The 27972-nt window shown below is 35.9% G+C and overlaps 1 protein-coding gene across 3 annotated transcripts in view; it reads right to left on the bottom strand.

The window, feature by feature from the left end:
• CPQ (carboxypeptidase Q) overlaps positions 1–27972 on the bottom strand; it is a 1179997-nt gene that overhangs the window by 372896 nt on the left and 779129 nt on the right. The gene's annotated exons all lie outside the window — the stretch shown is intronic.

Below are 27972 nucleotides of genomic sequence, written 5' to 3'. Positions count from 1 at the left end.
ATCCAATATGTGGGTCGCACATGTAGGGTTGTTAGAAATAGAATGAATGAACATCTAAGGAACATTAAAAACAAGTATCAATATCACAGTGTCCCCAGACATTGCAATAATGTGCACAAAAGGACTACCAACACATTCTCTATCTGTCCACTTGAGATGATTCCCCATTCCCACTTGTATAATAGATTCAATAGGTTGAGACAGAGGGAAACATATTGGATTTACAAGCTTAGGACCCTTTTTCCCTCTGGTCTCAACCTCAATATGGATCTAGCAGCCTTCTAAACCATTTCTCTCCATATATATTTTCTGTATACACCTAGGCCCACATCAATCACTCACTAATGTATGTGTCCATTTATCTTTCCCCTTATATTAACACCAGCCAATAATTATTACACTAAGATATTGACATATCGACCTCACTCTATATTCTCCTTAGCACTTGCACTAACTTTCATCTCTTTTTTTCTATCTGTATATTGTCATCACTGTATATATCATTTAGCATATATACTCCAATATTCCCTATATATCACTCTTTCACCTTTTAAGAATTGCTTAACGGCTTAATTGTATCCCATTATACTTGCATTCCATATGGTAATTACATCCATTGTGTTTCCATATACGGCCATATAATATTGGCCATTTTTTGCTGCTTATCATTCATGACCCTTTTAGGAATTTATCTTTTATTAATTTATATGAGAATTGATGATGTGGTGTCCAGCTCTGAACTATATATGTCCATATAAATATAATACAATTTGTAGCCACCAATATTGGCCACATATTAGTAATAATGTCCCCTTTAGAAGTCCCCTCCTAACATATCTTACACTATCCATTTTAAACTCCTTTTTTAGTTGGGTATTAGGTTTCCATTCTCTAGCTATTTATTTGTATATAGAATGACTGTTATCCGTTGTCCGTTGTTTAATATGGCCCATTATACACTATATACACCACACGTAGAATTTATTTTCATATATCAATATCTTTAAGACATTGGTAGTCTTATTACACTGCCCATCTCCTTTATTCATTCACTGCTTATTTTTTACACTCCACACACTTCTACTCTCCCATGACACCATATCCCTCCATTGCCCCACCGGTATCATATGTTCTATATAGATCATGCTGTATATATATCCACCTATTAATATTCCCTAATCATTACACATTATGGACTGCCAATATCCCAATATCCACTTTGCACACCTTTAGACAATTGTCACGTTCTCTCCCTGTCACTAACAGGCGCTTCGATTTATTATTATTTATTATTTATTACTGTCCATCTCCCGTAATATGCACGCCTCTATTGGACGGGCACTTGCCACTTTTCCCCTCCATTTGCACCCATCCTCACCAACCGATTGGCTGTCCCAATTTGTAGGCCCCATTGATTGGCCTTCTCACACACCCCTATATGCCGTATTCCACACGCCCCCTGTCAACACATTTATCACGGGCTGTTAATATCCCAATACCCACTATGTACACTCCTTCCCACGTAACACTATGTATCACATGGGTATAACTAGCACTTGTCCCATCTCGCCAACCACCTAGTCATTGACAGGTCCTTTTGATTTGTTATTATTCACTACCGTTTATTTCCCGTAACATTCACGCCCCCACTGGACTGATACTCGTCACATTATCCCTCCCCTCTGCATCTTTTTTCACCAACTGATTGGCTGTCCCAATTTGTAGGCCCCACTGATTGGCCTGCCCACACACTCCCTTATGCCGAAACTCACACGCCCTCCGGTAACATATACACCATCGGCTTAGGTGTTTTACTATGATCCTAGGATGAGATTAACTGATCCGCCCAATTGATCTGCTTAGACAGTGCGGGTGTAGTGTGTGTTTTTTACATCGGCAGATAGCCCTAGTTTTGGAACACTTGTTCTTGAGTTATCGGCACGACCAGTGATCCTATACGTTTGAGACAATCGATCACACCCCCTTTCTGTCATCAGATCCAACTGTGACGAATTGGGAGAGTCACCATGGAAACAGAAAGCGTCTGTTGTGGTTTCCTTATTAATTTAATAAAATAATATTTTAATATCGCTTTGTGTTCCCCAAGTTGATAAGGGAGAAATAAATATAATCACACTTACAATAAAAAGTATGGGTTTGTATAAATTACATCTATAAAAAATCGCTGGGAGTAAAAAGCTGATGCTCTTAATAGGTCATACCAATATTAGGTTAAGTCAGGGGTGTTAATTATAACATTTTATAAGTATCCTGTGTCTTAAACAAGAAATAGGTTTTTGTTGTCTTTGGAAAATGATTGCTTATGTGGCATACGACAATAGGTTCTGTAGATTTTATATGATTTTATATTCTTATATATACAATGTTATATACAAAATTGTTGTTTTTCACTATATGTATAATGGTATGCCCCAATAAGGGTGTGGATTTTTTCTGATCCATGATTGGTTCTCCCTTATTTTAAATATGGCAGTTGAGAGTATGTTTGTATAGCCTGATGAAACAGTGTTGAACACTGAGAAACGCGTTGCTGTTGTTTTTATTTGGAATAAAATTCTATTTTATTTTTTAACTCTCTATCTGCTGCATCTTTTTGGCTTAGTTTCTTTTTGGATCTTTGGTGTGAGCTGCCTGACACCGATTTGCTCCCACTACACCATCCTTGGGGCTTCCCTGGACTCTCCAAAGGAGGTCTACCGGACGACGTGTGGTTCCGGACTGCGCATACTGCACATTGGTGCCTTATACTGTGTGAGTAAGATTCTTGTGATCTAATTGTTGCCTTCATCTATCCATATGATCTGCACTATGTGGCGCCCTCTATCTTTTCCTTCCTAGACTTATCATCTGTGTTGCGGCACAACACCCTGGAGGAGCGGCCTACACTTGTTTGGATTACTGCTGTCCATCTGTCAGCTGTTGGAATTACTTACTTTGTATTCCTGAACTTTATATTAGAGAATATATACCCTGGACTGTACAGTTGGTATTGTTGTTTCTTCTTCACTTTGAATGCCATTACATTGATGTTACTATATTGACGTTGCTATTTGATATATGTACTAATTTTACTTTTAGAACTCATATATCAATTACTCCACCCTTAATAATTTATCCTTATTAACATCCATCCTAGGCGCATCTTATAAGTGCTTTAGTGACTCTATCACTGAAGCACTAGTTACTGTACTAAAAATAGATCTATAAGAGAGTGCGTGTCCTTAGACGGGGTATAACAGGTGAAATCCCTAACCTCAGGGTTTCTATGTCTCCAGATATATACTAAGGAGAGTGCTCCAGTAAATCTGGATAATATTAGGGAGTCTATTTTTGAGTTTCTGTACGAGCCTTTGTGTTGTGAGCTTATATTGGGTTTTTTATAGCGGTCTGCTGGAACCTTTGGGGCTATGTTAAAGTCCCCTCCTATAATAAGAGGGGCATCTGCAAAACCCAGAAGTTTAATACTCAAGGAGCCCCAAAATTCAGCCTTGTGTGTGTGGGGGCCGTAAACCCCTCCCAATATCAGCAACTCTCCTTCCACTTTAAGTTTGAGTAGAACATACCTCCCCTCTGGGTCTAGTATGGAGTGCAGAATTTGGTAATCAAGGTTCTTCAGAAAGAGTAATGCTACCCCCCTTGCTCTGCTTGATTCGTATTGAGTAAAGATCACCTCTCCCACCCATCCCTGTTTAAGTTTAAGGTGTTCCACCTGATTTAGGTGGGTCTCCTCTAAAATGGCTATGTCAGCTCTTTTCGTGTTAAGATATTTTAATATGGCCTTATGTTTGATGGGAGACGTTATGCCTCCCACATTCCATGATATAATGCGGAGTCCCATGGCACAATCAATCCTCTGATTTGTATGGATCCCGCCCCTCTCCTGTTTATCTGATATGAGTCCTGAAGTGTGTGTGAATGTAATGAAGGAAGAGTTTTGGCGTGTAGAAATCTGGCATTCAAACTGGTTGTACCTACTTCCTGGCACCCCGAGGGAGAGCCGACAGATCTTACCCGCCGATCTAAGCTGGTTAGCAGGAACAATAAGGTTTGGGGACTTGAATGAGAATTAGTACAGTATTAGCAGTATTGGAAAACACTTTTGAACCATCCCAATACTACTCCCTTATAATGAGCTAATAGTAAAATCCTGGCGGGCAATTTAATTTAATTTATATAAATGCTAAACCTTGATAGAACTATGAACTGAAAACCGGGAACTCACAGTTTAACTCACAAATTTCAAATTACAAACTTACAAACTTCTTTCAACAAAGATGCACCCCCCTCCCCCCCCCCTTTCAAAAGGATATGCAGTTAGCATTACTACAAAAAGCAGCGCTCCAGAAATGAAAGTATTGTTCTCAGTCTATTTAGATAGATAGGTGAGGCCAACATATCTTGCCTCTAGAGTTCAAGTGTCCTCATTATTTTCTCTAGGGATCTCCTCTCCCTGCACTCTCGGATGATTGGCTTCTAACTGAAGAAAGTTCTGCAGTTGTTTTGGTGAATCAAAGAATTTCGGGCCCATTCTTGTTTGTAGCTTCAAACGTGCCGGGTAAAGCAGTGACACCATCTCTCCCTTTTCCAGGAGATTTTTACAGTAGGGAGAGAATTCTCGCCTCCTCTTGGCTACATCTGCTGAATAATCTTGGAACAAGAGGATTTGTTTTCCTTCATAAGAGAGTCATTGGTTTTGTCTGTAAGCTTTGATAATAGCCATTTTGTCCCTGAAGCACAGATATTTAATCATTACTTGCCTCGGCGATGAGCTTGGTAGGTCTTCCTTGCGTTGTAGGGGGCCCACTCTGTGTGCTCTTTCCACTATACATGGAATTTGAGACTGCCGAAAGTGAAGTAATTCTGGGAGTGTCCGCTCCGCAAATTCTAGCAAGTCCAGGCCTGGGATTGACTCTGAAAGACCCACCACTCTGACATTATTTCTTCACAACCTGTTTTCGAGGTCGTCTAGTTTTTCTTTAAGCGCTTTGTTCTGTTTTTTTTAAGGCCAATATGCCCATGGAGGTTTCCCTTTGTTGTGATTCTGTATCAGACACTCTCTGTTCCACATTACTTAGTCTTCCTGAAAAAGTTTTAAAGTCTGAAGTTAGGGTATCCAACCCTGTTTGTAGCTGTTCAATTTTTGGGAGAAACAGAGCTGATAATTGTGAGACTATTGGATGTGTATCTGTAGATGCGCTTTCAGAGCCTTCTGCTGGGTCAGACTGTGTCCCCAATGCCTCTGTGTGCTGTCTGAGTCTGCGATCTTGTTGCCTTTGTTTTGACATGGTGTCTGTTAACTTTTGATAGGGAGGATAGTATTTCCTCATGCAGGTGAGTGAGAGGCCTCTTTCTATTGTGAAGTTAATATATAAAAGGGGCACTTGGATTAGAGTTATTTAACTGAGAGGAAACTGTGGGGGGGTTACTTGGGGGGATCTATATAATGTTCTCACTCCTCCATTTTTTATTCCTCAATACCTTGAGAAGGAATGATTGTTAGCGAAACTGGAGATACTGCACTATAACTGCCAAAGTGATTAGACAGGTGCTCTTGACCGTTGAATCCTTATTGCCCCTTGCCAATTATTTTTGCTGCTCCAGGAGAGTATGGTGCTTAAACTCAGTGGTGCCTCAGAGGAAGACTGACTATGCAGTGCAAGCTGATCTAGGTGCTGCTATGTGATCTCTCACCTTGACTATTACGGCTCTATATTAATGAGCTGGGCCTGCTGTGGCGTAGTTGTAAAAATAGACCGCCAAAAGTGTCAGTGCTCTTTTTTCTATGAGAGCGGTCCCCCAATGGCTGCCTTCTTACCGGGCTCGGCTGTCCTGTGCTTGAATCCACACAGACGTTACCGGTCTGTCCTGCCCCACTGTTTTATGATGCGGGTCTTGGCGCTCACTGTATGACCCCTGTAGCTTACTACAGGCCGCTTGCCGTCTTTCTCCTCCGTGCGACTCTGTGGCAGGGGGGGGTGAGTGAAATTGCCCCCAACTTTAGTGACCGGAGGTTGGTAGTAGTAGTCCCCTCAAGGTCTGGTCAGTTGGACCTGGAAATCAAGGCTGTATTATGCCTTTTTCTTTCTGAAAGGAGCCGAGCTGTGAGATTGTGCTGCCGCTCCTTGGGTCCGCCTACCGGAAGTCCCTTGTTTCTGCATATTCCTTATGTTAAAGTTAATGTAAATTTTGATGCTAAAGTGCCCGGTTTTTAAAAATTTGATTAAAAACAGGGGCACTTTAATTCATCAAAATTTACATTTCACTCCTGTTGAGAAAAAAAAAATTACCTTTTAATCTTGACAGCAGCTCCAGCTTCCTCCACCCGTTGCAAAGCCTCTTCCTGGGTCTAAAATGAGGAATCTGGCTTCCTCCAATCACGGCATTGAATCAAACACTGATTCCCCTGGGGGGGAAGCCGTGATTGGAGGATGACCTATCCATCATTTCTGACATCAGAAATGGCTTGCAACGACCGGAAGAAGCTGGAGCTGCTGCCAAGTTTAAAAGGTAAGTTTTTTTCACAACAGGAGTGAAATGTAAATTTTGATTAATTAAAGTGCCCCTGTTTTTAATCGAACTTTTAAAAACCGGGCACTTTAGCATCAAAATATACATTCACTTTAAGTCAAATTGTTGTTCAGATTTATTTGTTATTTCAGATTCATTCTTTATTCATATTAATTTTTCTATTCTTAACTTTAGAATAGAATAATGAATATGAATAAAGAATGGATCCGAAATAACGAATGGATCCGAGAAACTATTTAACTTAACATAACTAATATGCTGAAACAAAATTATTTATTTAACTTAACATAATGAATATGCCGAAACAAAATTATTTATTTAACTAATGAAAAGTAAACTAAACTATTTTTTTCTGTGGTGTTAGGTATCATTGCAACAATATCTTATAGTTCATTTCAACTATGGATGCAGATTTAGAAGATTTCCTTACAGAAGAAAAATAAAAAAACATTTTCCATTGTGTTGCATTGAGAGTAGTGTTAAGCTCTGATTCCCATTTAGTAGTAAATGTGGGTGTGTTTTCAGGCTGGGTGTTCTGAAGAAGTTTATAAACCAATGATATATGAGCTCTGGTCACAGTTGGGGAGGTACAATTCTTTTTCCAAAAGGGTCAGTGGTCTTAACAAGTCCGATTTGTTAATACTAGTGATTAAAATAGTTTCAATAAGAGAAGTTTGACCCAGGGCTTAGTTATATTATTATAGTTACATGCTATAATTTGTGCTAAGCGGACAGCTGCATAATAGTTAAAGAGATTTGGGACCCTTAAGCCACCATCCTCTTTACTTAAGTACATTGTTTTAAGTGGTGCACAATTTAAGCACTTTTTTTATGCAAACCAGGCCCTATTTGTGGTAATTCTGTATTATACACTTAACATGATTCTGTGGAGTTCTATTGCTATTCTGATCTAGCAAAACCTGTGTAAGAATGGCTGTTTACATAATTACATAATACAGTAAGGGTTTGACTAATCTGTGAATTAATTTTCCATTTTGCTTCATGTCATCTAAAGCATATACTATATTTTTCCAAAAATTAGCATATCATCAATCAAATAAACACATATAAAAAAAACTATTCATGCAAAGAAAAAATAAAATATTCAACGTTTTCACATTTTAATAGTCGGTAAAGACACACCAGTAAAGATGATTAATCTGAAAAATATGGCGGGAGGGTCAGACAGTCAGACACAAGGGACAATCTCAATAGATCATTTCCTTTGACTGCTGAGACAACATGCCATAAATTATGGTGCAGCTGACTTTGTATATTATAGCATCATAAACTGTTTTTGACTGGAAAAACTCTAGGCAGCTTCTAAATCAAAGCTAAGGGAAATATTCATCTTTGATAGCCTTAGTCTTTAAATGTAACATGTGTTTTTGTTATCTTAACTCATTCAACCAGGGAAAGGAATTTGTGGAACTTTTTTATAAACCTTTGATGTTTGAGAACCTGCAGCTTAAAAATCTATTTCCAACATATTTGAATAAAAAAAAAAATAAGAACAGGAATGTAAGAGTTGTTCCCCTTTCAGTCATCAAGTTAATTGTTTTGACTACAGAAATTATCAGAAATATTTTAACCTGGCTCTAGATATCAAAATGTCTACACAGTGCTTTATAGATGTCAACTGGACATGGTTATCTTCTAAATTCTGATATTTTATTTGATACATTTCTACTCTACTCAAACATGCTAAGAAATAAATAGTTATTATTGGCTCAATTGGAAACCTGTGACTTAAGATTTTGAATATAATTTTCATGTGACAAACCTTCTATTAAATCTCATTACACAATACAGTAATATGATAGCTATTTCCATATGTGTGTGTGTATGTGTATATATATATATATATATATATATATATATATATATATATATATATATATATATATATATTCATTCAATCAATTTCCAGCTCAGCCCACCAAGAGGCAACCGCCTGGGTGCAAATATAAGCAATATAAGTAACACAGTCAGATGCACTCTCAGGTCTTTTCAATTGATTCTTTAATGGAACGTTTTCGGGGTTCACAACCCCTTCATCAGCATGAACAAATAACCAAATATCACACAATTTATAGTGTATCACACAGTGTCTCACCAAACAAAAGTTGCTTCCAAAAGTGTGCCAAAATATCGAGCGTGGAACGCATCTTGCGTTCCACCGTGATCATGTCAACCGGAAGTGATGTCACTTCCGGTTTCGCGACATGATTAAAACATATATACAATGCTTTGTGTTTCATTTAATAGCGATCTACATTGTGCTCAAAATTACCTTATAGGTATGTGAAAATGGTGCCAACAATCACAATGTTATTAGCTATGATCTGCAAATCAAATATGATCGTGTAAATAAACCGTCATGGCAACCGTAGCCATATATATATACAGACACACACACAAGTGGAGAATTTATTCAGCTTTGGATTTTACCTTTATATTGTATATACGTGTTACTTCTCATGTTTTTATCATTGAAACTTTTTTGCACATACCAAATAAGTGTTAGTATACTGTTAACTACGACACCATTAGCCCACTCACTGTTATAAACACAGCAGGACCTTTTTAACCCATTGTACCACTTGGGAGTGACTGTACTGTAAGCTTTATGCTAGAACACAAGTTTTAAGGATCCTGGAACAACCGGGCTAACAGAAGGAAGCTGGAGGACTCTGACTGAGGAGATAACATCTACTAACACTGAGCTGCAAAAATACCTCATAGTGGATAAGGTAGAACCAAGTGAGTGCGGATATTTCTACTTTTATATATGCTAATCTTAAAAAACGTATTACACTAGGAGTGCCTCCTGTGCGCTTGTCTACCCTTACACTTTTTCATATATATATATTATGTTTCCAGCACCTCTGTACATTAGGGTGTGGAAACTTTGAGGTAATATATGTCCCTTTAATACAAAACGATACAAATGTACATTTGTTTAGTTACAAAAGAATATTAGTGATGAAAATACTGACATTCTTTTTTCACAAAACAAATATTCAAACAAACGCACAAACTAATTTAAAGAAAACTTATTTATGCTAATGAAAGTCATTATTTTACATGAATTTCCCTTAAATTAGCTTTAAAGGCACAGTCTACACCAGAATTTGTATTGCTTAAAATATAGATAATCCCTTTATTACCCATTCCCCAGTCTTGCATAACCAACACAGTTATATTAATATACTTTTTACCTCTGTGATTGCCTCATATCTAAGCCTCTGCAGACTGCCCCCTTATTTCAGTTATTTTGACAGGCTTGCATTTTAGCCAATCAGTGCTGACTCCTAAGTAACTCCACGGGCGTGAGCACGATGTTATCTATATGGCACACATGAGCTAATGCCCTCTAATTGGGAAAAACTGTCAAAATACATTCAGATAAGAGGCGGCCTTCAAGAGCTAATAAATTAGCATATGAGCCTACCTTGGTTTAGCTTTCAACTAAGAATACCAAGAAAACAAAGCAAAATTGATGATTAAAGTAAATAGGAAAGTTGTTTAAAATTACGTGCCGTATCGGAATCATGAAAGTTTATTTTTGACTAGACTGTCCCTTTAAAGGGCAAAATACTTACTTATACACATGCTGGTGAGCCACGCTAATCCTGACCCTTCTTCACAGAGCCTGGGGTTGCGCTAAGGTCCTTTAATGCAGGCTCTATGATCCGCTGTGCTAAGCATTTTATTAGCGCGGCCCTGGGCTCTGTGAAGAAGCGTCGGATTAGCGTGGCTGACCCAGCACACTATACACAATTATAAAACTATAGGTGACACTTTCTTACCTGCAGTAAATAAATATTTAAATTAGTTTTAACAAAAACAAAGGTAAATGTTACCCAGTATTCATTTCGTTTTAAACAAAAAGAATATCGAATAAAGCAGCAAACATTAAATATTCTGAAAAACTATTTTTTTTAGAATATTTGTTATGAATAATTCATCCAAAAGAAATGATTTCCTGCTGCACATGTCTTCATAACAATATCCATGTGATATTTTCTAGAGATGTGAAATCTGTTGGTGCGCTACAAATAAATGATAATAATAATAATAATTATTATTTTCTAGTCAGCTTTTTACACATATGCTGCATTACTTTCAAATGATTTAGCATAAAGGCAAAATGTCCCTCTTGTTAAAGTGTGTGGTTAGTAATTAATAAAATACATTTGATTAAATAAGTTTTGTATTTGACCTTTTACAGGCAGGCAAACTTATTCTTAAAGGCAAATGAGAAGCCAACATTTTCTATTACAAATTGAAAAGGCATGTTAAAACGTTACCAAACTATTTAAAAAAGTTTAGGAGACCAGGATTCATTTTGAATCCTAAATAGTTCACAGCTTATTCACTCAGTTCCACAAAAATATTTTTTTAGCCTGTCAGCAGAAGTGCTATGGTATTTTGAGAACTGCTTTCAAATAACATATGACATCATGTTAAATTCTAAATCGGGTTAAATCAAACACTGTATTTCATCACCCATCAGTGACATCGCATCAAAGCAAGTCTAGCAGAATTACAAAAGGTCAGCCAATAATGATAGAGCGCTAAAAACATTTTTATAATGACCCAGCACCTTGTCATGACATGGCCATAGCACAATAAAACATTTCATTAACATTTCATATGTCAGTCAATACCACCATAGAACTAAAATTCTGTTGCTCCCACTGCATATGTAAAGCTGTCTGCATACACTGTACTACAACATAATTTAAGAGACACTAAACCCACATTATTATTTTTTCATGATTCAGGTAGAGAATACAATTTTAAACAACATTCCAATTTACTTCTATAATCTAATTTGTTTAATTCTTTAGATATTCTTTGTTAAAGCTACTGAGCCTATCTAGTTATGATTTTCAGCAAAGGATATCAAGAGAATGAAGCAAATTAGATCATATAAATAAATTAGAAAGTTGTTTAAAATTGCATGTTCTTTGTAAATCATGAAAGAAAAAAATTGGATTGCATGTCCCTTTAACAACACAGCAGCCAAACCCCAAGCAGCTCATTTTACCAAAACTGCATCTCCCCATCTAATGCAGATATCACCAAAAATGACTCCCCACACATTTGAATGCCTAATTCAGAAAAGACCCTGCACCATACTCAACACAAAAACATGACACTACGTGCTCCATTTATTATGCAGTGGAAGCTGCTTTGGTGCTCTTGGGGTGCAGGTCCACTCATGTGAAGTTGCGCACCATAAGTTCAGAAACAATGTTAATGCAAACTCTGATTCTCAACCTTGCTATCACCTCAGAAAGTGTCAAGCTTAAAGGGACACTGAACCCCAAAAAAATTCTTTTGTGATTCAAATAGAGCATGAAATTTCAAGCAACTTTCTAATTTACTCCTATTATCAAATTTTCTTTATTCTCTTGATATCTTTATTTGAAATGCAAGAATGTAAGTTTAGATGCCGGCCCATTTTTGGGTTGCCCTTGCTGATTAGTGGATAAATTCATCCACCAATAAAAAAGTGCTATCCAGAGTTCTGAACCCAAAAAAAAGTCCATGCCTCGATGCATCAGTGCTGTTTAGGCACGATATTAGGCAGGTGGTTTTAATGTTGTGGCTTATCAGTGTATGCTACTTCATAATTCTATTTAGGAACATAAAGTAATAATACACTGTTGATCACTCACAATGTGAAACAATGGAGAATATTTTGATACCAAACATTACCTGTCTATAAAATATAATATATAAAGTAAAATACTAAGACACTCCTGTTTGACTTTAATTCAAAATTACCTTTAAGTGACACCAGAAGACACTGTCTTCTGGCACTCTATGCTGACAGCCTGGCCTATCCTCTTCTCTTTTGTTCTATAACTGTATTACAATTATTAGAATAAAGGGTCTAATCTTTTGTAAAAACAAGTACAAAATTGTATTTCACAACCCGGATATTTTTTGGCATTCTTACCAATTGTATACTAAACTCTATGAAGAGTTTTTGGTTGAATACTTTAGACTGATTTACATATTATTCTGTGACTCTGGATTTCCAACATTCAGACTGGTTAAGTTTGAATACCTATGTAAGAAATGGTTAACTATGTATAAAATATTATTATCTTTATTTGTATAGCGCCATATTCACATAGGTTTTGACCATGTATATATTTATTGTATTTATATGCTAGAAAGGAAGCCAGGCAATAGATGCTTCCTTACCTAATATTTGTCAATGGAGAGTTGGTCATAGACTGCTGAGACTGGATGTAGCAATTTCTGGGACCTGCCATGACTAGAACTTTGGAGATAGGCCGCTGTTTTGGACAGTGCATTGTGGAACTTTGGAAACCCAGCAGTGAACCTTTAAACAGACACCAGTCCTAGAGCAGTCCCTAAAGCTCAGAGAGCCACAAGCAGGAAGTCTATGAACACTGGCCCTTAAGAGAGTGAGACCCCAAGATATATTGATTTTAGTATAGTGTTACAATTTTGTTTCCTGCACTTTGTGTATGTTTGTATGTTGTTTTTCTTCTACATAACTCATGTAACAGGGTTTTCATTTCTATATCTCTGTACACAATATAACATTTCTTTTTATTTATCACTTTTGCGTATGTTTTGATTTTGTCACCTGTTCCCTAGCGAATTTCTTACACCTATATGTAACGTTATTTTAGTCATATATAGTCCCACAAAAGACAGAATAAAAGAATAGGCAGCCAACCAGCCAATGAAAATAGAGAATATTATCAAAAAAGATTAATTATTGCTGATGACTGCCTTATGTGTTTGATTGCATGTAGCAAGAATCTTGTAATAAGATAAATTCTTGTTGTATGCAATCAACAGTTTCTCTATCAGTATGATTCAAATTTTTATAACCTCCAAACACTTAATTGCAATGATGAAAACACATTTTGTTTTTTTGTTGTTTTTTTTTTTTTTTTTTTTTTTTCATATATATATTTATTGATAAAATCCATGAGGGGGTACAGAAAAAAAAAATAGATGAGGGGAGAAAGGCAAATTAGCAATACAAGACAGATATTTTACATAACAAAGAATGCATACATAAGATTTCGAAAAACAATTTTTAGCTAGTGACATCATAACATAAGCCTTTCCTATTGAGTTATTCTCCATCCAATTAACCAAATACTTAATCCTCAAAAAGTCCTATGTCTTCCTCAATAACTCAAGGATACCTTAATTCCCTCCCTACATGGATTTCTTTTCTTTTCTTTTTTCCCCTTTCCTTTTCCTTCCTAGTCCTTTATTCATTATCTTTTCTTCAATGAACAACAAAAAACACACAAACAGACAGCAGACAGACAAACAAACACAAAGAGAAAGAGAAAAAGAGAGAAGAAAAAAAAAATAAAAAAAATAATAAATAAATAAATAAATAAATAAAAAATCAACTAATCCTCTCCCAGTCCTCACCCCCTCTCCCCACTCCCATCCATCTCAAGATAGAAATTGTCTCCAGGATTCAGGGTATCTATCTGAGAGTATTAATTCTAACAGATCTGATGACCTGCGAAAGTGGGTTAGTATTTGTCGTTGCACTTCCTCGGTTTGGTCTAAAATAACCTTATCCCATTTAGTTAGATAATTTTTAACTTTATTTTCCTCAAATATTTGTGGGTCTTGCTGTTCCAAGAGCATTTGATATCGAATCTTACCGATAACCGCAGCTATGGTTGGAACATTTTTGTCCTTCCACATTCCTAAAATCATCTGTCTCACTAATAGAATTACCGTATTGATTAGAGGTTTGTTTTGGACCTGATCTTGTACCAAAAAAAATATATATAATGGTTTAAGTGTTATGCTGACCGGCAGAAATTTATTCAGCCAAAATTCCACCTGTTTCCATACCTTAGTTATTTTTGGACAGGCACAAAACATATGAAAAAGGTCAGCATAAGGAAATCTACATCTATAACAGGCCATATTCCCCTTCCACTTGGCAAGCCTAGTGGGAGTGAGATATGTCCTGTTTAGAAGCTTTAGATGTGATTCTCTTATTGCCATGTTACTTGAAAACTTCCTGACCCTGTTAAAACTCTTTTGAAAATATTCTCTATCTATTTCAGGAAAATCTTGTCTCCATAAACCTAAAAGACTATTTATTCTTGCCTCTGCATCTTTAGATACAAGTAATTGATAAATGTAGGAAATAGAATGATTTCCAGTGGAGAACCGATTTATGACTGCGTCTAATGGGCCTAATGACCATATATCACTCTCCAGACTCCCTTGCTTATAGAAAAAATGCCTTATTTGGAGATAGGCAAAAAATGATTTCCTATCTAAATTAAATTCTCTAGTCAGAGTTTCAAATGATTTCATATGATTAGAGAGTGGATCTATCAGTTGCCGTAAGAAAATCAGATTATTTGCTGACCATTTCACAAAGGCAGAGGTTGAACATCCGCTTTCAAAATCAGGATTTCCTCTAATGGGTAGGTATTTAGATAGAGTGTGCCCTATCTCTAAGTGTTTACAGATTTTGAGCCAGGCTAGAATTATATTGTTAATTGTAAATTTTAATATAGAATTTTGAACCGTTGAATAGTGAGATATATGTAGTATTGCTTTCAGTGAGTAGGGGGATACTATCTTCTCCTCAATCTCTAAGCTGAAAACACATTTTGATGTTAATATTTTATTTGTGAATGATTCATAGTTTTAAAGTGTAATTTGTTTAGTATTTTACTACTTGTAAGAAATAAGGATTGATCTGTAAACCAAACAACTAAATCCCAAAAATACAAAGTAGTAAACCAATTAGCCTATAACTATAATATTATAGTAGTTTGTTTCGTACTATAATAGCTTTAAAAAGAGAGAGACTAATAAGGGACAGTAAATGCTAAAGAAAAGACTGGGGATTTAGCACCTATTATAAAAGTAGCACAATATATTAATAGAACATTATAAAATTCATATATGAAAAATAAATTTGTGGTAACAAGCTTGGTTAATGAGTCACTATCCATACGTGGAACACCTATCCACAAACTATTCAATATAAATATATTAAAGTAAGTCATCTTAGATCACTGGTTTTCAAACCTGTCCCCCACCTCCTTAGCAGGTCAGATTTTGAGGATATCTGAACTAGAGCACAGGTGAAATAATCATCCGATTACTAAACATGGTTATTTTACCTGCTCTTACCCAAGGTAATCCTGAAAACCTGGCCTGTTAGGGAGGCCTGAGGACAGGTTTGAAAACCAATAGGCATGGCCAGCTAGTTCTCAAAAGTACTTTTAATGGATAGCAGAATCACTATGTAGCAGCTATTATTGCATATACAATTTACATATAATACATTTATTTATTAGCGGTCTAACAAAACTTCTATCAGTGAACGACCTTACAAAGAGTGCAGTTGGGTATTGTCCCCTAGATAAATCCCAGGCTGGGTTGTAACAAGATAAACTACACACACAAATAGAATAGAAACATTAATAAACTAGATTTTAGATTGTAGAGAGAACAGGTTACCAGTGCTTCTCCAGTGATAATGAAAGTTCGTCTCTCAGCATAATACACAGTTGGTTAATCTGCACAGTGCGTTAATTCATTATATACAAGACGCTAGTAAAGATGTTTTAAATTCTTGAGCATGTAAAAAAGGCTATGCTTTCTCAGAATTCCAAAATAGCCAAACTTTGTTGCTCCAGTGACTAAAACAGAATTCTCACCAAACTGTACAAGAATCCCTTGAAGTTAGAGAGTTTAGCGTCATTTATCACAGTATCAGTGTATGTGATCACTCAACAAAATCTCTTAGAGAATCAAAACCACCATCCCATAGCACAAATATTTCGTCAAAACATACCTGAGCCCCAGTTGAACATGCTTTTCAGCTAGTTCATTTAAATTCCAAAAGACTTCTATTTCCCAGGCACAAGCCGCCCACATCACAGTTCATTTAACTTGTTTATAAAAGTTACCATTAAGCAAGAACACATTATTCTTGTATCATAGACATATGTATAAAAACACAAACTACTTAGGAATCCAGGTATCTTTATTCTTTGTTCTCTTTTAGTTAACATGGTCTGCCCAGGTGCACAGCTAAATAGCATCAGTCAGCCAAAGGTAATATTTCAACCCGACATTTACTGTTACAAGATTATTTTTATTTTAAAGTCAATTTGAAAAATACTAAGTAGATTTAGTTTCCATTGATGTTGCAAACATTCAGCTAGATTACAAGTGTTGCGGTACAGTTTTTAAATGTTGAAAAAATGGCCATTCCAGCGTAATGGCCAGGAATGCATATTACGAGTTGTGTCGTATAGCTATATCGCAAGCATTTTAGCCTGTAATGCAACGTCCATTCCGCACTCAAAAAAATGACGTTTTTGTGTGGGATTTTCATAGCGCCGGTATTACAGGTTGTGCGTTCTGGCTAAAAGCTTGCGTTACAGCCTATACCGACACGATCCATACCACCATCTGAGACCAGTAGTTATGGATTTTGCGAAACAAAAATGTTTCACAAAACTCATAACTAAACTGTTACAATGTACACTAACACCCATAAACTACCTATTAACCCCTAAACTGCCGCCCTCCTGCATCACCAACACTATTTAAATATATTAACCCCTAATCTGCCGCTCCCCGACATCGCCACCACTATAATAAAGTTATTAACCCATAAACCTCTGGCCTCCCATATCGCTGCCACTATAATAAAGTTATTAACCTCTAAACCTCTGGCCTCCCACATCGTCGCCACTATACTAAAGTTATTAACCCCTAAATCAGCCAATAGGATTTCAGTAGCTTTCATCCTATTGGCTGTTTTGAGCAGCCAATAGGATTTCAAAAGCTCTCATCCTATTGGCTGATTTGAATTTGAAGAATAAAATCAGACAATAGGAATGCAAGATACGCCATTTTGAAACGGCTACCTTGCATTCAACTTCAGTGTATGGCGGTGACCGTATGAAGAGGACTCTCCTGCGCAGGATGGGATTGGCTTCCAGGATGGCTCTGCTCCGCACCACCGGGATAAAGATAGAAGACGTCCCTGAGATGGATGAAGTTGTCGCCGCCTGGATGAAGACTTCTCGCCACCTGGATGAAGATGGATGTCCGCACTTCAGGAACTGTGAGTAGATATTCTGGGGTTATTGTTAGTGGGTTTTTCTTTTTTGTTTTTTGTTGTTGTTTTTTTTAGAATAGGGCTTTGAGCTTTTGTAAAAGAGCTGAATGCCCTTCTAACGGCAATGCCCATACAAATGCCCCTTTAGGGGCAATGGGTAGCTTAGGTTTTTTTTTAGAGTTAAGTTTTTTATTTTGGGGGTTGGTTGGGTGGTGGGTTTTACTGTTGGTGGGACTTTGCATTTTTTTTACAGGTAAAAGAGCTGTTTAACTTAGGGCAATGCCATACAAAGGGCCCTTTTAAGGGCTATTGGTAGTTTATTGTAGGCTAGGGGTTGTTTTTATTTTGGGGGGCTTTTATATTTATTTGGCTATTAGATTATGTATAATTGTTTTTATTTTTGATAATTTTGTTTATTATTTTTTGTAAGCTTAGTATTTTTTATTTTTCGTAATTTAGTGTTTATTATTTTTTTTAATTTTAGATTTTTTAAAATTTTTTGCAGTGTTAGGTTTTTTTTTTAATTTGTAATTTAGATTTTTTTATTGGTAGTATTTTGTTATTTTATTAGAATAGTTATGTTAGGTTAAATTATAGTTTAATGTTAGTTTAGCTGATGAGAGTCCATAGCTTCATAGCATGTGGGATACAATACCCAAGCTGAGTGTCCATGTTACGGATGGTCCATGTTACGGATGGATGGGATAAAAAGCAGGTAGTACCTATTTGCAGGACACTGGCCTGAAGGACTTTCCTGCCAAAAGCTGCATCAGAAAAAGCATAAATATCAAAATGAGAAAAAGTGTGAAGGGAAGGCCAAGTTGTTGCCTTGCAAATCTGTTCCAAGGATGTATCATTCTTGAAGGAACTAGATACTGATCTTGAAGAATGAGCAGTTACTCTTTTCAGTGGTGGTTTTACCATAACCAAGTAAGCTTTATGAATAATCTGCTTGAGTCAGGATGCCAGGGCCACTACCGTAGCTTTCTGACCCTTCCTAGGACCAGAGTAGTGGACAAATAAACTAGAAGTTTGTCTAAAGCCTTTAGTAGCCTGCATATAGAACTTTAAAAGCTCTGAGAACATCTAGATTGTAAAGTAATCTCTCATTTGGATTATAAGGCTTTGGACACAAAGAAGGAAAAACTATTTCCAGAATAATATTTTCTGAAGATACCACCTTCAGAAGAAAATCATTTTTGGTCAACAGGATCACCTTATCTGGGTGAAAAGTCAGAAATGGAGGATTACAAGATAGAGCTGATAATTCAGAAACTCTTCTAGCTGAAGAAATGGCTAGAAGAAAAAGAACATCCCAGGACAACCAATTCCAGGGCATAGAAGGGGTTAAACTTGCCAGAATAAAACACCAAAATTCTGAAGCAGAGAGAGAGGAAAAGATTGTCAAGGAGAGGGGGCATAACTTATCACCATAACAATATGCAGGCCAAGGCCTGTGCAATTTGAAATAACTGTCAACATTTAAATTTTGAAAATACACCACTCCTAAGAACCCTGTGTCCTCCTGACCAACGGCACTGTGATTTTTGAGATATAACTGATAACTGCATAAGTCAGTTACAGGCCCTCTTAAAGAGACAGTACCCATTTTTTTTAGAAATATGCAAAAATAAAGTTTTTTTAAGTAAAAAGGGTAAATTAAACTGCTAAGGAGTCCTAAGGATGCTAGATAAGAACTACCCTGTTCTTTATTCACCCAAATTCCTATGTTAAACACCTAGGTAAAGCTCCTTAGGTTTAAGGCTGTGACCTCAGCTATGTAGTACCTGTAAGGAGAGTACTATCAGATAGCTCCAGGTCTCTGTAGTGTCTGAGTCACTTAACTGGACTGAAGCTCCACTGTGTCTTACCAGCATGCTGCGGCCTTTCTCACTCACAGGTTGCTTATCCAGTGCAAATAAATATACTGTAGAGGATACTGCAGATAGACCAGTAAACCTAAAAGATGGGGTCAATGTGATGCCTAAGGGCAGTTATGGCTATTATATTGCCTACTAGGGCAGGGTTCAACAACCTTGGCTCTTAAAGTGTCTGAGCATCATGGGAAATGTAGTTTCAAAACCTCTGGATAGCCAAGGTTGATCACCCCTGCACTAGGGTAATAGAAAGCACATAGCAGTGGCTATCCATACCCCTGATTCACTCAGAGTTTTATTAAATCTTATTGGAGTGAAGTTGCCTAGGGGTATTGGGTCCAAAGTAAGGTCTGATCCCACAAATCATAAGAATATATAATAAAATTTTGATAGTAGAGCTCCTCTGAAATCTTCAATCTCGCTCCTCGGAGGCCAAGAACAAGACTGGAGAGGAAGAAAAAGTGGGAAGGACTAAAGCTCTGTGAGGGTTCTTGACTTCTTTCTGATAAGCTGGAATATATCTCACATGTTATGAAGCTATGGAATATCAGCAGCTAAGAAGGGATTTTGTGGGGTCATCCTGATTTGGGAGCTCTCTACTCTTGTTTAAATCGAAATTAGATCTATATTATGCTTCTAGTGACAATATAAAACTGAAAAATAACAACTACAACTGTCATCTTAGCAAACAGACAAGACCAATTGTAACTGATATAAAACGTAATCTCCCAGCAAGCATGTGTTCATTTCAGTTAAACCCAAAACATAACATTTTCCCCTCTGTTAAAACTTTACACTGATAAAACATACTTTTATAATAATACTTATATAATAATTCACAATAATAGCATTGTAACATTTACATAACATAGGGCGTCATTTAGGAAGCTGCAAGAGCACCTGGCAACCCTAATCATGTGTAATAAATGCTGTTGCCCTTCTGTTACAAGGTACAGAATAAGTAGTGCACTTCAGGAAACAGAACCACTAATTGTAAGCAAGTAATTATTTAACATCCAGCTCCACAAAGTGAAAGTTTGGGTGTCTCACCTGGACTTTGAAGGAAAGTGTGAGTACATTTAGAGGCAGAAGAGATATCCTTTTCACCAAAATGTTGTGTCAACAGTTAAGTCCAAGATGAACCCCAAATAAGATCTTTATTATGTTTCTAGCTACTACATAAAGCGTATCAGCTTAGCAAACATGCAAGACCAACTGTAACTGCTATGAAAATGCATGTAAGCAGTAAGCATGTGTTAATTTCAGTTAAATCCAAAACACAACAGAATGAAGAACCCAGGTTGCATGTTGTGTAAAGCATCCAGACCCTAGATTACTCAGACCTACTCCAAAGCACATCATCCCAGGATTTCAATTTTAAATGCAGGAAGATACAATATAGCTGACTTAATTAATTAATTCATTTCAATATAACAGCTTTTAAAAATATTAATAGCTTATTATTTAAAATCATTAAATGAAAGTGGTGCCTTAATTTGAAAGCATCAAGTCTGTACTTCAGTAAGTACAATTATATTTACCTGTATCAGACTATTTTAGCTATAATATTTCTAATATTATAAAGCTGATGAGATTCCCTCTATTACAGCCTCACTGGGTACATTTGCCAGAATAATGTGGGTAATAGACAATTTACTTCACTGCACAGACAATGTTACCCTCAGTATCCAACTTTAAAGGGCCAGTTAGTAAAACAATGCATGCTCTAACACTAATGACACTGCAGGAATATTGGCTCGATTACATGGAGTACAAATATATTGTGCAATAACATTGCTCGAGCACAATCAATAGTAATTCTGATTGCAGCAGATAGTGGAGTTCTTCATGCAGTGTGCTTGTGCACTATACATGAAAAACTTAATTATAAAACACTTCACACATATACGCACCCACATATACATAAACACATACACCTTTGACCCCTTCCCAGTACCCCCCTTGTCTGCCACAATTTTCTTTATTACTAATAAACTTTTTTCCCTATCTACTGTCTAAATATAAGTTAAATCCTATATTTCCAAATAATTTGAGGTTTGTTTTTTTTGCAAGCTAGCAAGCAATAATTGTTTGTTTCAGGTAACAAAAAGTGCACAATTTTAAACAGATAACCAGCTGTAATACAAGTTTAATGAGTTTGCTAATTGCGCGATATCTGTGCTATATATTACAAGTATAGGGTGCACAAAAACATTTTTGCCGTGTTAAAATGCTTATATTAAAATATTTTAACTTGTAATACAATATTGTGCTATTCTTTGTGCAAGACCATGTGCAAGATAACGCACCCTATGCTAATGATTGCACTCCACTTTTAATCTAGTCCTGTGTGTTTAACACAAAAAAGGTTAAAAAGGAGTTAAAGTATTGCTCAGGACCAGCAGTCCACCAGTGGTAATCAAACAAACCAGCTGCACGACTACTCCTTTGTGAGGGTTAAACACATAGGGGTCAATCACAATTCTTTAAGAAAAGTTTGTCTAATGATTTTCTACAGAAAATCACCATTAATGTCTATGTAGATTTTTGTAGACAAATCATTTGATTCTACAGGATTGTTATTGACCCCATAATCTACTATTACTAGTATAAAATTTACATGCACAAACCAAATATAGCATGAACGTTTTTTTACTAGAATGGCCCTTTAAATCTTACTTGTCTAACCTCCAGCATTGAGGTTTGGCCACAATTTTTGTTGTTGTTTTTTTATTTCCAGATTGTGCCACTTCCATGTGGTCAAATTATAACTGACAAATATTTTCTCTTAAGCCTGAAGTTTCCTTTAAAGTGATGGTAAATCCTAGCATTTGTGAAACACTAGGATTTACCAGTGGAAGAAATAAAGGGGACTTTCAGTCATGAAGTATAAAATACTTCATGCTGAAAGTTCCCTTATTTGTTTGAAGCATTCGCCACACTGAGCTCCTCAGGCAGCCCATGGCAGAACGCTATTTTGCTTTGAGGTGATCTTAGGTGAAAACGTCACCTTACAGCAAAATAGTATTCTGCCGTGGGCTGTCTGAGGAGCTCAGTGCGGCGAAAGCTTCAAATAAATAAAGCAAGGAACATTCAGCATGAAGTATTTTATACTTCATGACTGAAAGTCCCATTTATTAGTTCCAATGGTTAATCTTATCGTTTCACACACACACTAGGATTTACTATCACTTTAAGACACATAACACTGTATCTACTCAATCCTAATGTCTCTATCTAGTACAACCTGCAGCATTACAATACCATTAGGACAAAATGACTGATATTAAAAAATGATAAAGGAGTCTATTATGCATGAAAACTAAAAATATGAATAGGTGAATGCATCAATGTCAGGAGTATGTAAGGAGATGTTTCAAGGAAAAAACAGATATGTAAAAGGAACAATATTCAGAGGGAAGACAAATTATTTAAAAATCTTTTCAGTAAACCCGCTAAAAATAAAAAAAATAAAAATAATTCAAAACTGCACAGGAAACTGTATCCTTGGGAAATACATAAAATGTCATGGAACATAAAATATAAACAATAAGAAAATTACATGCAATTTATAAGCGTGCACTTCCATAGGTTCCAATGGGAGCCTTTTTCTCGTGGCGTGAGACATGGCATGTGAACCTAGTGCAGCGAAGGGGGTAAGTCGGCAGTAACGGGCAGCAGATTGTAAATATATATATATATATATATATATATATATATATATATATATATATGTATATGTATATACATATACAGTATATTTACGTGTTTATATGTTTATATACACATATTAACACATATATAAGCATATACATATATATTTATAGTGAACACACAGTCCCCATAGACCCTAATGCAAAGGCACTTTTCAGTGTTGGTTTTTTAACACCAAACACACGCCAATTTAACCCCTAAAAACTGCTTAGTGCAGTTTTTTATTTATTTATTTATTTTTTAAAAGCTCATATGTTTTATTTGCAAAAAGGCACTACACAATTTTTGGGGGCAGTTGGGGCACATTTTAAAAATTAACCAGAGATCTCACTTGAGCGTTAATTGCTAATTGTCAGGATTATGAATGTTTCAAGGAAAATAACAGATAGGTTAAAGGAACAATATTCAGAGGGAAGACAAATTATTTCAAAATCCTTTCAGTAAACCTGCTAAAACTATTTTTTTTGTTTTTTTTTAAATAAGTCAAAACTGCACAGGAAACTGTATCATTGGGAAATACATAAAATATCATGGAACATAAAAATATAAACAATATGAAAATTGCATGCACTACATAAGAAATGTATATATAGCAAAAAACAGACTTCTGAGTAATACCAACAATCACTATTTTTGCTGTTTTCTGTGTATTCATTTAAAAATGCAAACTGAGCAGCCAACAAACAAACAATGAAAAGAATGAAGCAAATAATAAATGTTCCTTTGTTCACTTGGTTAAAACAATTTTTTTTAAAGTCAAGAAAGGTTTTTTTTTCTGCATGCAAGAAATAGTACAAAAGTTCAGATTCACACTATTCAGGTGGTAAAAGGCTTTAAAAGGTCAAATGTAAACTATTTTATAATGTTATCCAACAATGCCCTTGTCATTTAGATTGCTTCCTGTGTCAACACATACTTAAAGGGCCATGATACCCAAATGTTGAAACACGTGAAAGTGATGCAGCATAGCTGTAAAAAGCTGACTAGAAGATATCAGCTGAACATCTCTATGTAAAAAAGTTATTTTACCTCAAAATGTCCTAAATATTCAAACCCCATTGCAAAGGACTTTAAGCAGCAAATCAGTTTGCCTGTCCCGGGACAGCAAAGGGAGTGAGCTTCCTGCACACTTATGTTATTTCCCTATTCAGTTTAAGGAAGTTTACTATGAAATCTCATGAGAGTTAAGTGAAATCTCATGAGATCACAGTAAAAGAGTTCATGACCTCAGTACTGCTGATGCTGATTGGCTGCTGTTCATTTCTTCATTTATTTATTTTTTACCTGCAGCTAAGCAGCAGCTGAAGAATAACATTTTACACAGAACTTACTCTGCTGAGCGGAGGAAATTGTGAGGTAAAATATCTTCCTTTTTACATAGAGATGCTCAGGTAATATTTTGCTGACAGCTTTTTACAGTTATACGGCATCAGTTTCAAGTGATTTAGCAAATAAGTATTAAGTGTCATTTTTTTTTCTTGGTTAGTCATGACCCCATATATATATATAGCAAATAAATACAGAAAGAAAAGCGCTCCTTCTGTATGTATTTACAATATGACCTTGGGGACGGCTTCATAAAGGTGGTGGGGGAACCAGGCATGGACTCCTTGCCCAATGTGCTTAGAGGAATATGGCTGTACCTCACTGTTGAGGAACAAAGAAAGCCGAAACTATTATCCGGGGCTACTATGTTCCTTGTTCAGAGGAGGATTGCCTGGTATTTCGATGCTGGACTGAACTTGTTAGGAAGGATCAGGCAGGCTAATGTACTGCAGGAAAGTTTTCTTTTGTGAAAAGCGCAATTGGTCTAAAAGAGGCTGCTCCTATGTGGTAACTCGCCATAGAACAAGCTACTGAGCTGTCCATTCCTGGTAGAGCTCTGCTCTTTCTGTATGTATTACCCACAATATATATATATATATATATATATATATATATATATATATATATATATATATATATATATATATATATATATATATACATACACACAGTATAAAAATATAAAAAATATAAATAGTGTAGTAAGCTGATTTAGATTCTTCTATGACTAAAGAACCAGGAAGGGGAAGGAACCTCATATAACTCAGTTCCTAAAGGAACATGTTATCCATATGCTAAATCACTTGAAAGTGATGCATTACATCAGTAAACAGCTGATTAGAAAATATTTCATGAACCTCAAAATTTCTTTAGCTCACCAAAGTAATGATCTGTGGAGCAGGTCTTCAGTAGTGATCTGAGTAGTGATCTGTGAGCAGGTCTTCAGCTACTCATTGTACTGTCATTTTTATGGTGAAAAACAAGAAACTGACAATAAAAGACAATCCGGATCATTAGTGTTGAGTTCACGCTTTGCTTTGCTGTGATTTTTATATATGTCAAAAACCATGATATAAGTGTAAGACTGGCCATCTCTGTGAAAATCCTTTTTCTTTTTTGACAGATGGGTCATGTAGCTAATGGGATGGGCACCACTCACCCTATGTTTCTCTATTGAATCACAGTCTCACAAAGATAGAGGTTGCAGCTGAGATCCAATGTCTCTAAAGTAAAGAGTGTGAAACGCGTAAGGGTCTTTAAATGCTGACTATCTTCTAATAAACTAGAGGCTTCATGTTTCACTTCATTATTAATTCTTTAGTACATACTTTTTATACAATTTTTAGAGTTATCCTATTCAATAGCCTTACCCTCTTGGAAACCAGTTTCAGCCTGTTTAACATGCTATATTTTTTTTTTTACATCTGACCTATTAATTTTAACAATCATGTCATAGTTTTATTAAAAAAGTACTAAAATAACAGCAGCAATGCACTTCTAGAAGCCATTGACAAGAGGAATATATATGCAGCCACCAGTCAGCAACTAGCTCTATGTAATGTATTGGTGCTCCTGATCCTGCCTAGGTATGCTTTTAAACTAAAGACACCAAACAAACAAAGCAAATTGGGTAATAGAAGTAAATTGAAAAGTTGGCTACAATTATTTATATGAAAGAGCAGAAAGTTAAACACTTTGAAGCATTTTTTTTTCTCCCTAAAATGTGAAGTCAGTACTTTTTAAATTTAAAATTAATACAGTAGTGCCAGTTGTATATTGCTTACTAATCCTAATTGGCTGATGCATAATTCTATGCCAATACTCACTGGCTGATAATAATAATATAACATTTTTAAGTACATTTTCCTTCTAAGGGCCAGATCAGGAGTGGAGCACAAAATTGTACTTTCGGAAGCGTGATATATGCGGTCGTAATAACAACGCACACAATTTTGAGCTGGTATTTGAAGTGGCCCGCAATGCGAATGCGATCTCATGTTCGCATTTCATGAGAGCTTTGCGCTCAATAAAGCGCACTTCCATAGGCTCCAATGGGAGCCTTTTTCTCATGGCGTGATACACATATTAACATATAAATATATAAGCATATACATATATATTTTATAGTGAACACACATTCCCCATAGACCCCAATGCAAAGGCACTTTTCAGTGTTGTTTTTTAACACCTAACACAAGCCATCTTTAACCCCTAAAAACTGCTTAGTGCAGTTTTTTTTGTTTTTGTTTTTTAAATGCTCATATGTTTTATTTGCAAAAAGGCACTACACAATTTTTGGAGGGCAGTTGGGGCACATTTTAAAAATTAACCAGAGATCTCACTTGAGCGTTAATTGCTACCGTAAGCTGTGGTAGCAATAATGGCTGATTATTAATCGCGCACCTGTAAACGGACACATTTGCCTATTTAGAGCACACAATAAATTAGCGCTCAACTTGTAATCTAGCCCTAGGTGTTTGGAGACTGTAAAAATGTTAATAAAAATGGGGTTAAAAGGATTAATTGCACATTTTACACAAATTGACAGCTACAATCAAAACACACAAGAAATTAATCGATAATAATCACATTACATGGTATTCTCTGCTTTTCTTCTTGCTCTGTCTGAGAAAACACTTGTTTCTTGTAGATTTTCTGTGTGTGTGATTCCAATGTAGTAAATACAGATATTCTTGGTGCATTGAATGTGTAGTTCAGACAGGATAAGTATCTTAAATCACCACATTTGTAATGTACTGGAAGCCTAAAAGAAACTTTAAGGAACACGAAGCCCAAAATAATTATTTCATAATTCTATAGAGCATACATTTTTATACAACTTTACAGTTTACTTCTACTGTCAGTTCTGCTTCATTCTCTTGGTGTCCTTTACTGAAAGAGCAACAATGCATTATTGTCAGCTAACTAAACACATAGGTGAGCCAATGACAAAAGGCATATATGTGCAACCCCCCCAAGCAGCAGCTAGCTACTAGCTCCTAAGTCTACTTAGATATTCATTTCAACAAAGGATACCAAGACAACGAGGCAAATTAGAAAATAGAATTAAAAGAGAAAGTTGTTTAAAATTGTATGCTTTTTCTAGATAATAATAATAATAGAGCAAATTGGGTTTCATGTCCTTTTAAGTACTCTAGTAAGGAAGCAAGAAAAATAATTGGTGCCCAAACTTTTTAAATATGGACCAATGGGATTGGCCAGGGGCCACAGGACATTATATTTTCACAACTCAAAATAAATTAAATTTTAATCCCATTTAATAGTTAAAAAATACACAGGGAATTAGTAACTGTGTATACTATTCCATTTTACAAAATTTTACAAACATATGGTCCAAATATAAATGCT

This window comes from Bombina bombina, chromosome 5, assembly GCF_027579735.1.
Source record: "Bombina bombina isolate aBomBom1 chromosome 5, aBomBom1.pri, whole genome shotgun sequence".
NCBI lineage: Eukaryota > Metazoa > Chordata > Amphibia > Anura > Bombinatoridae > Bombina > Bombina bombina.
Note: the sequence above shows the minus strand (reverse complement) of the source record. Positions and strands in the feature narration are given on the sequence as shown.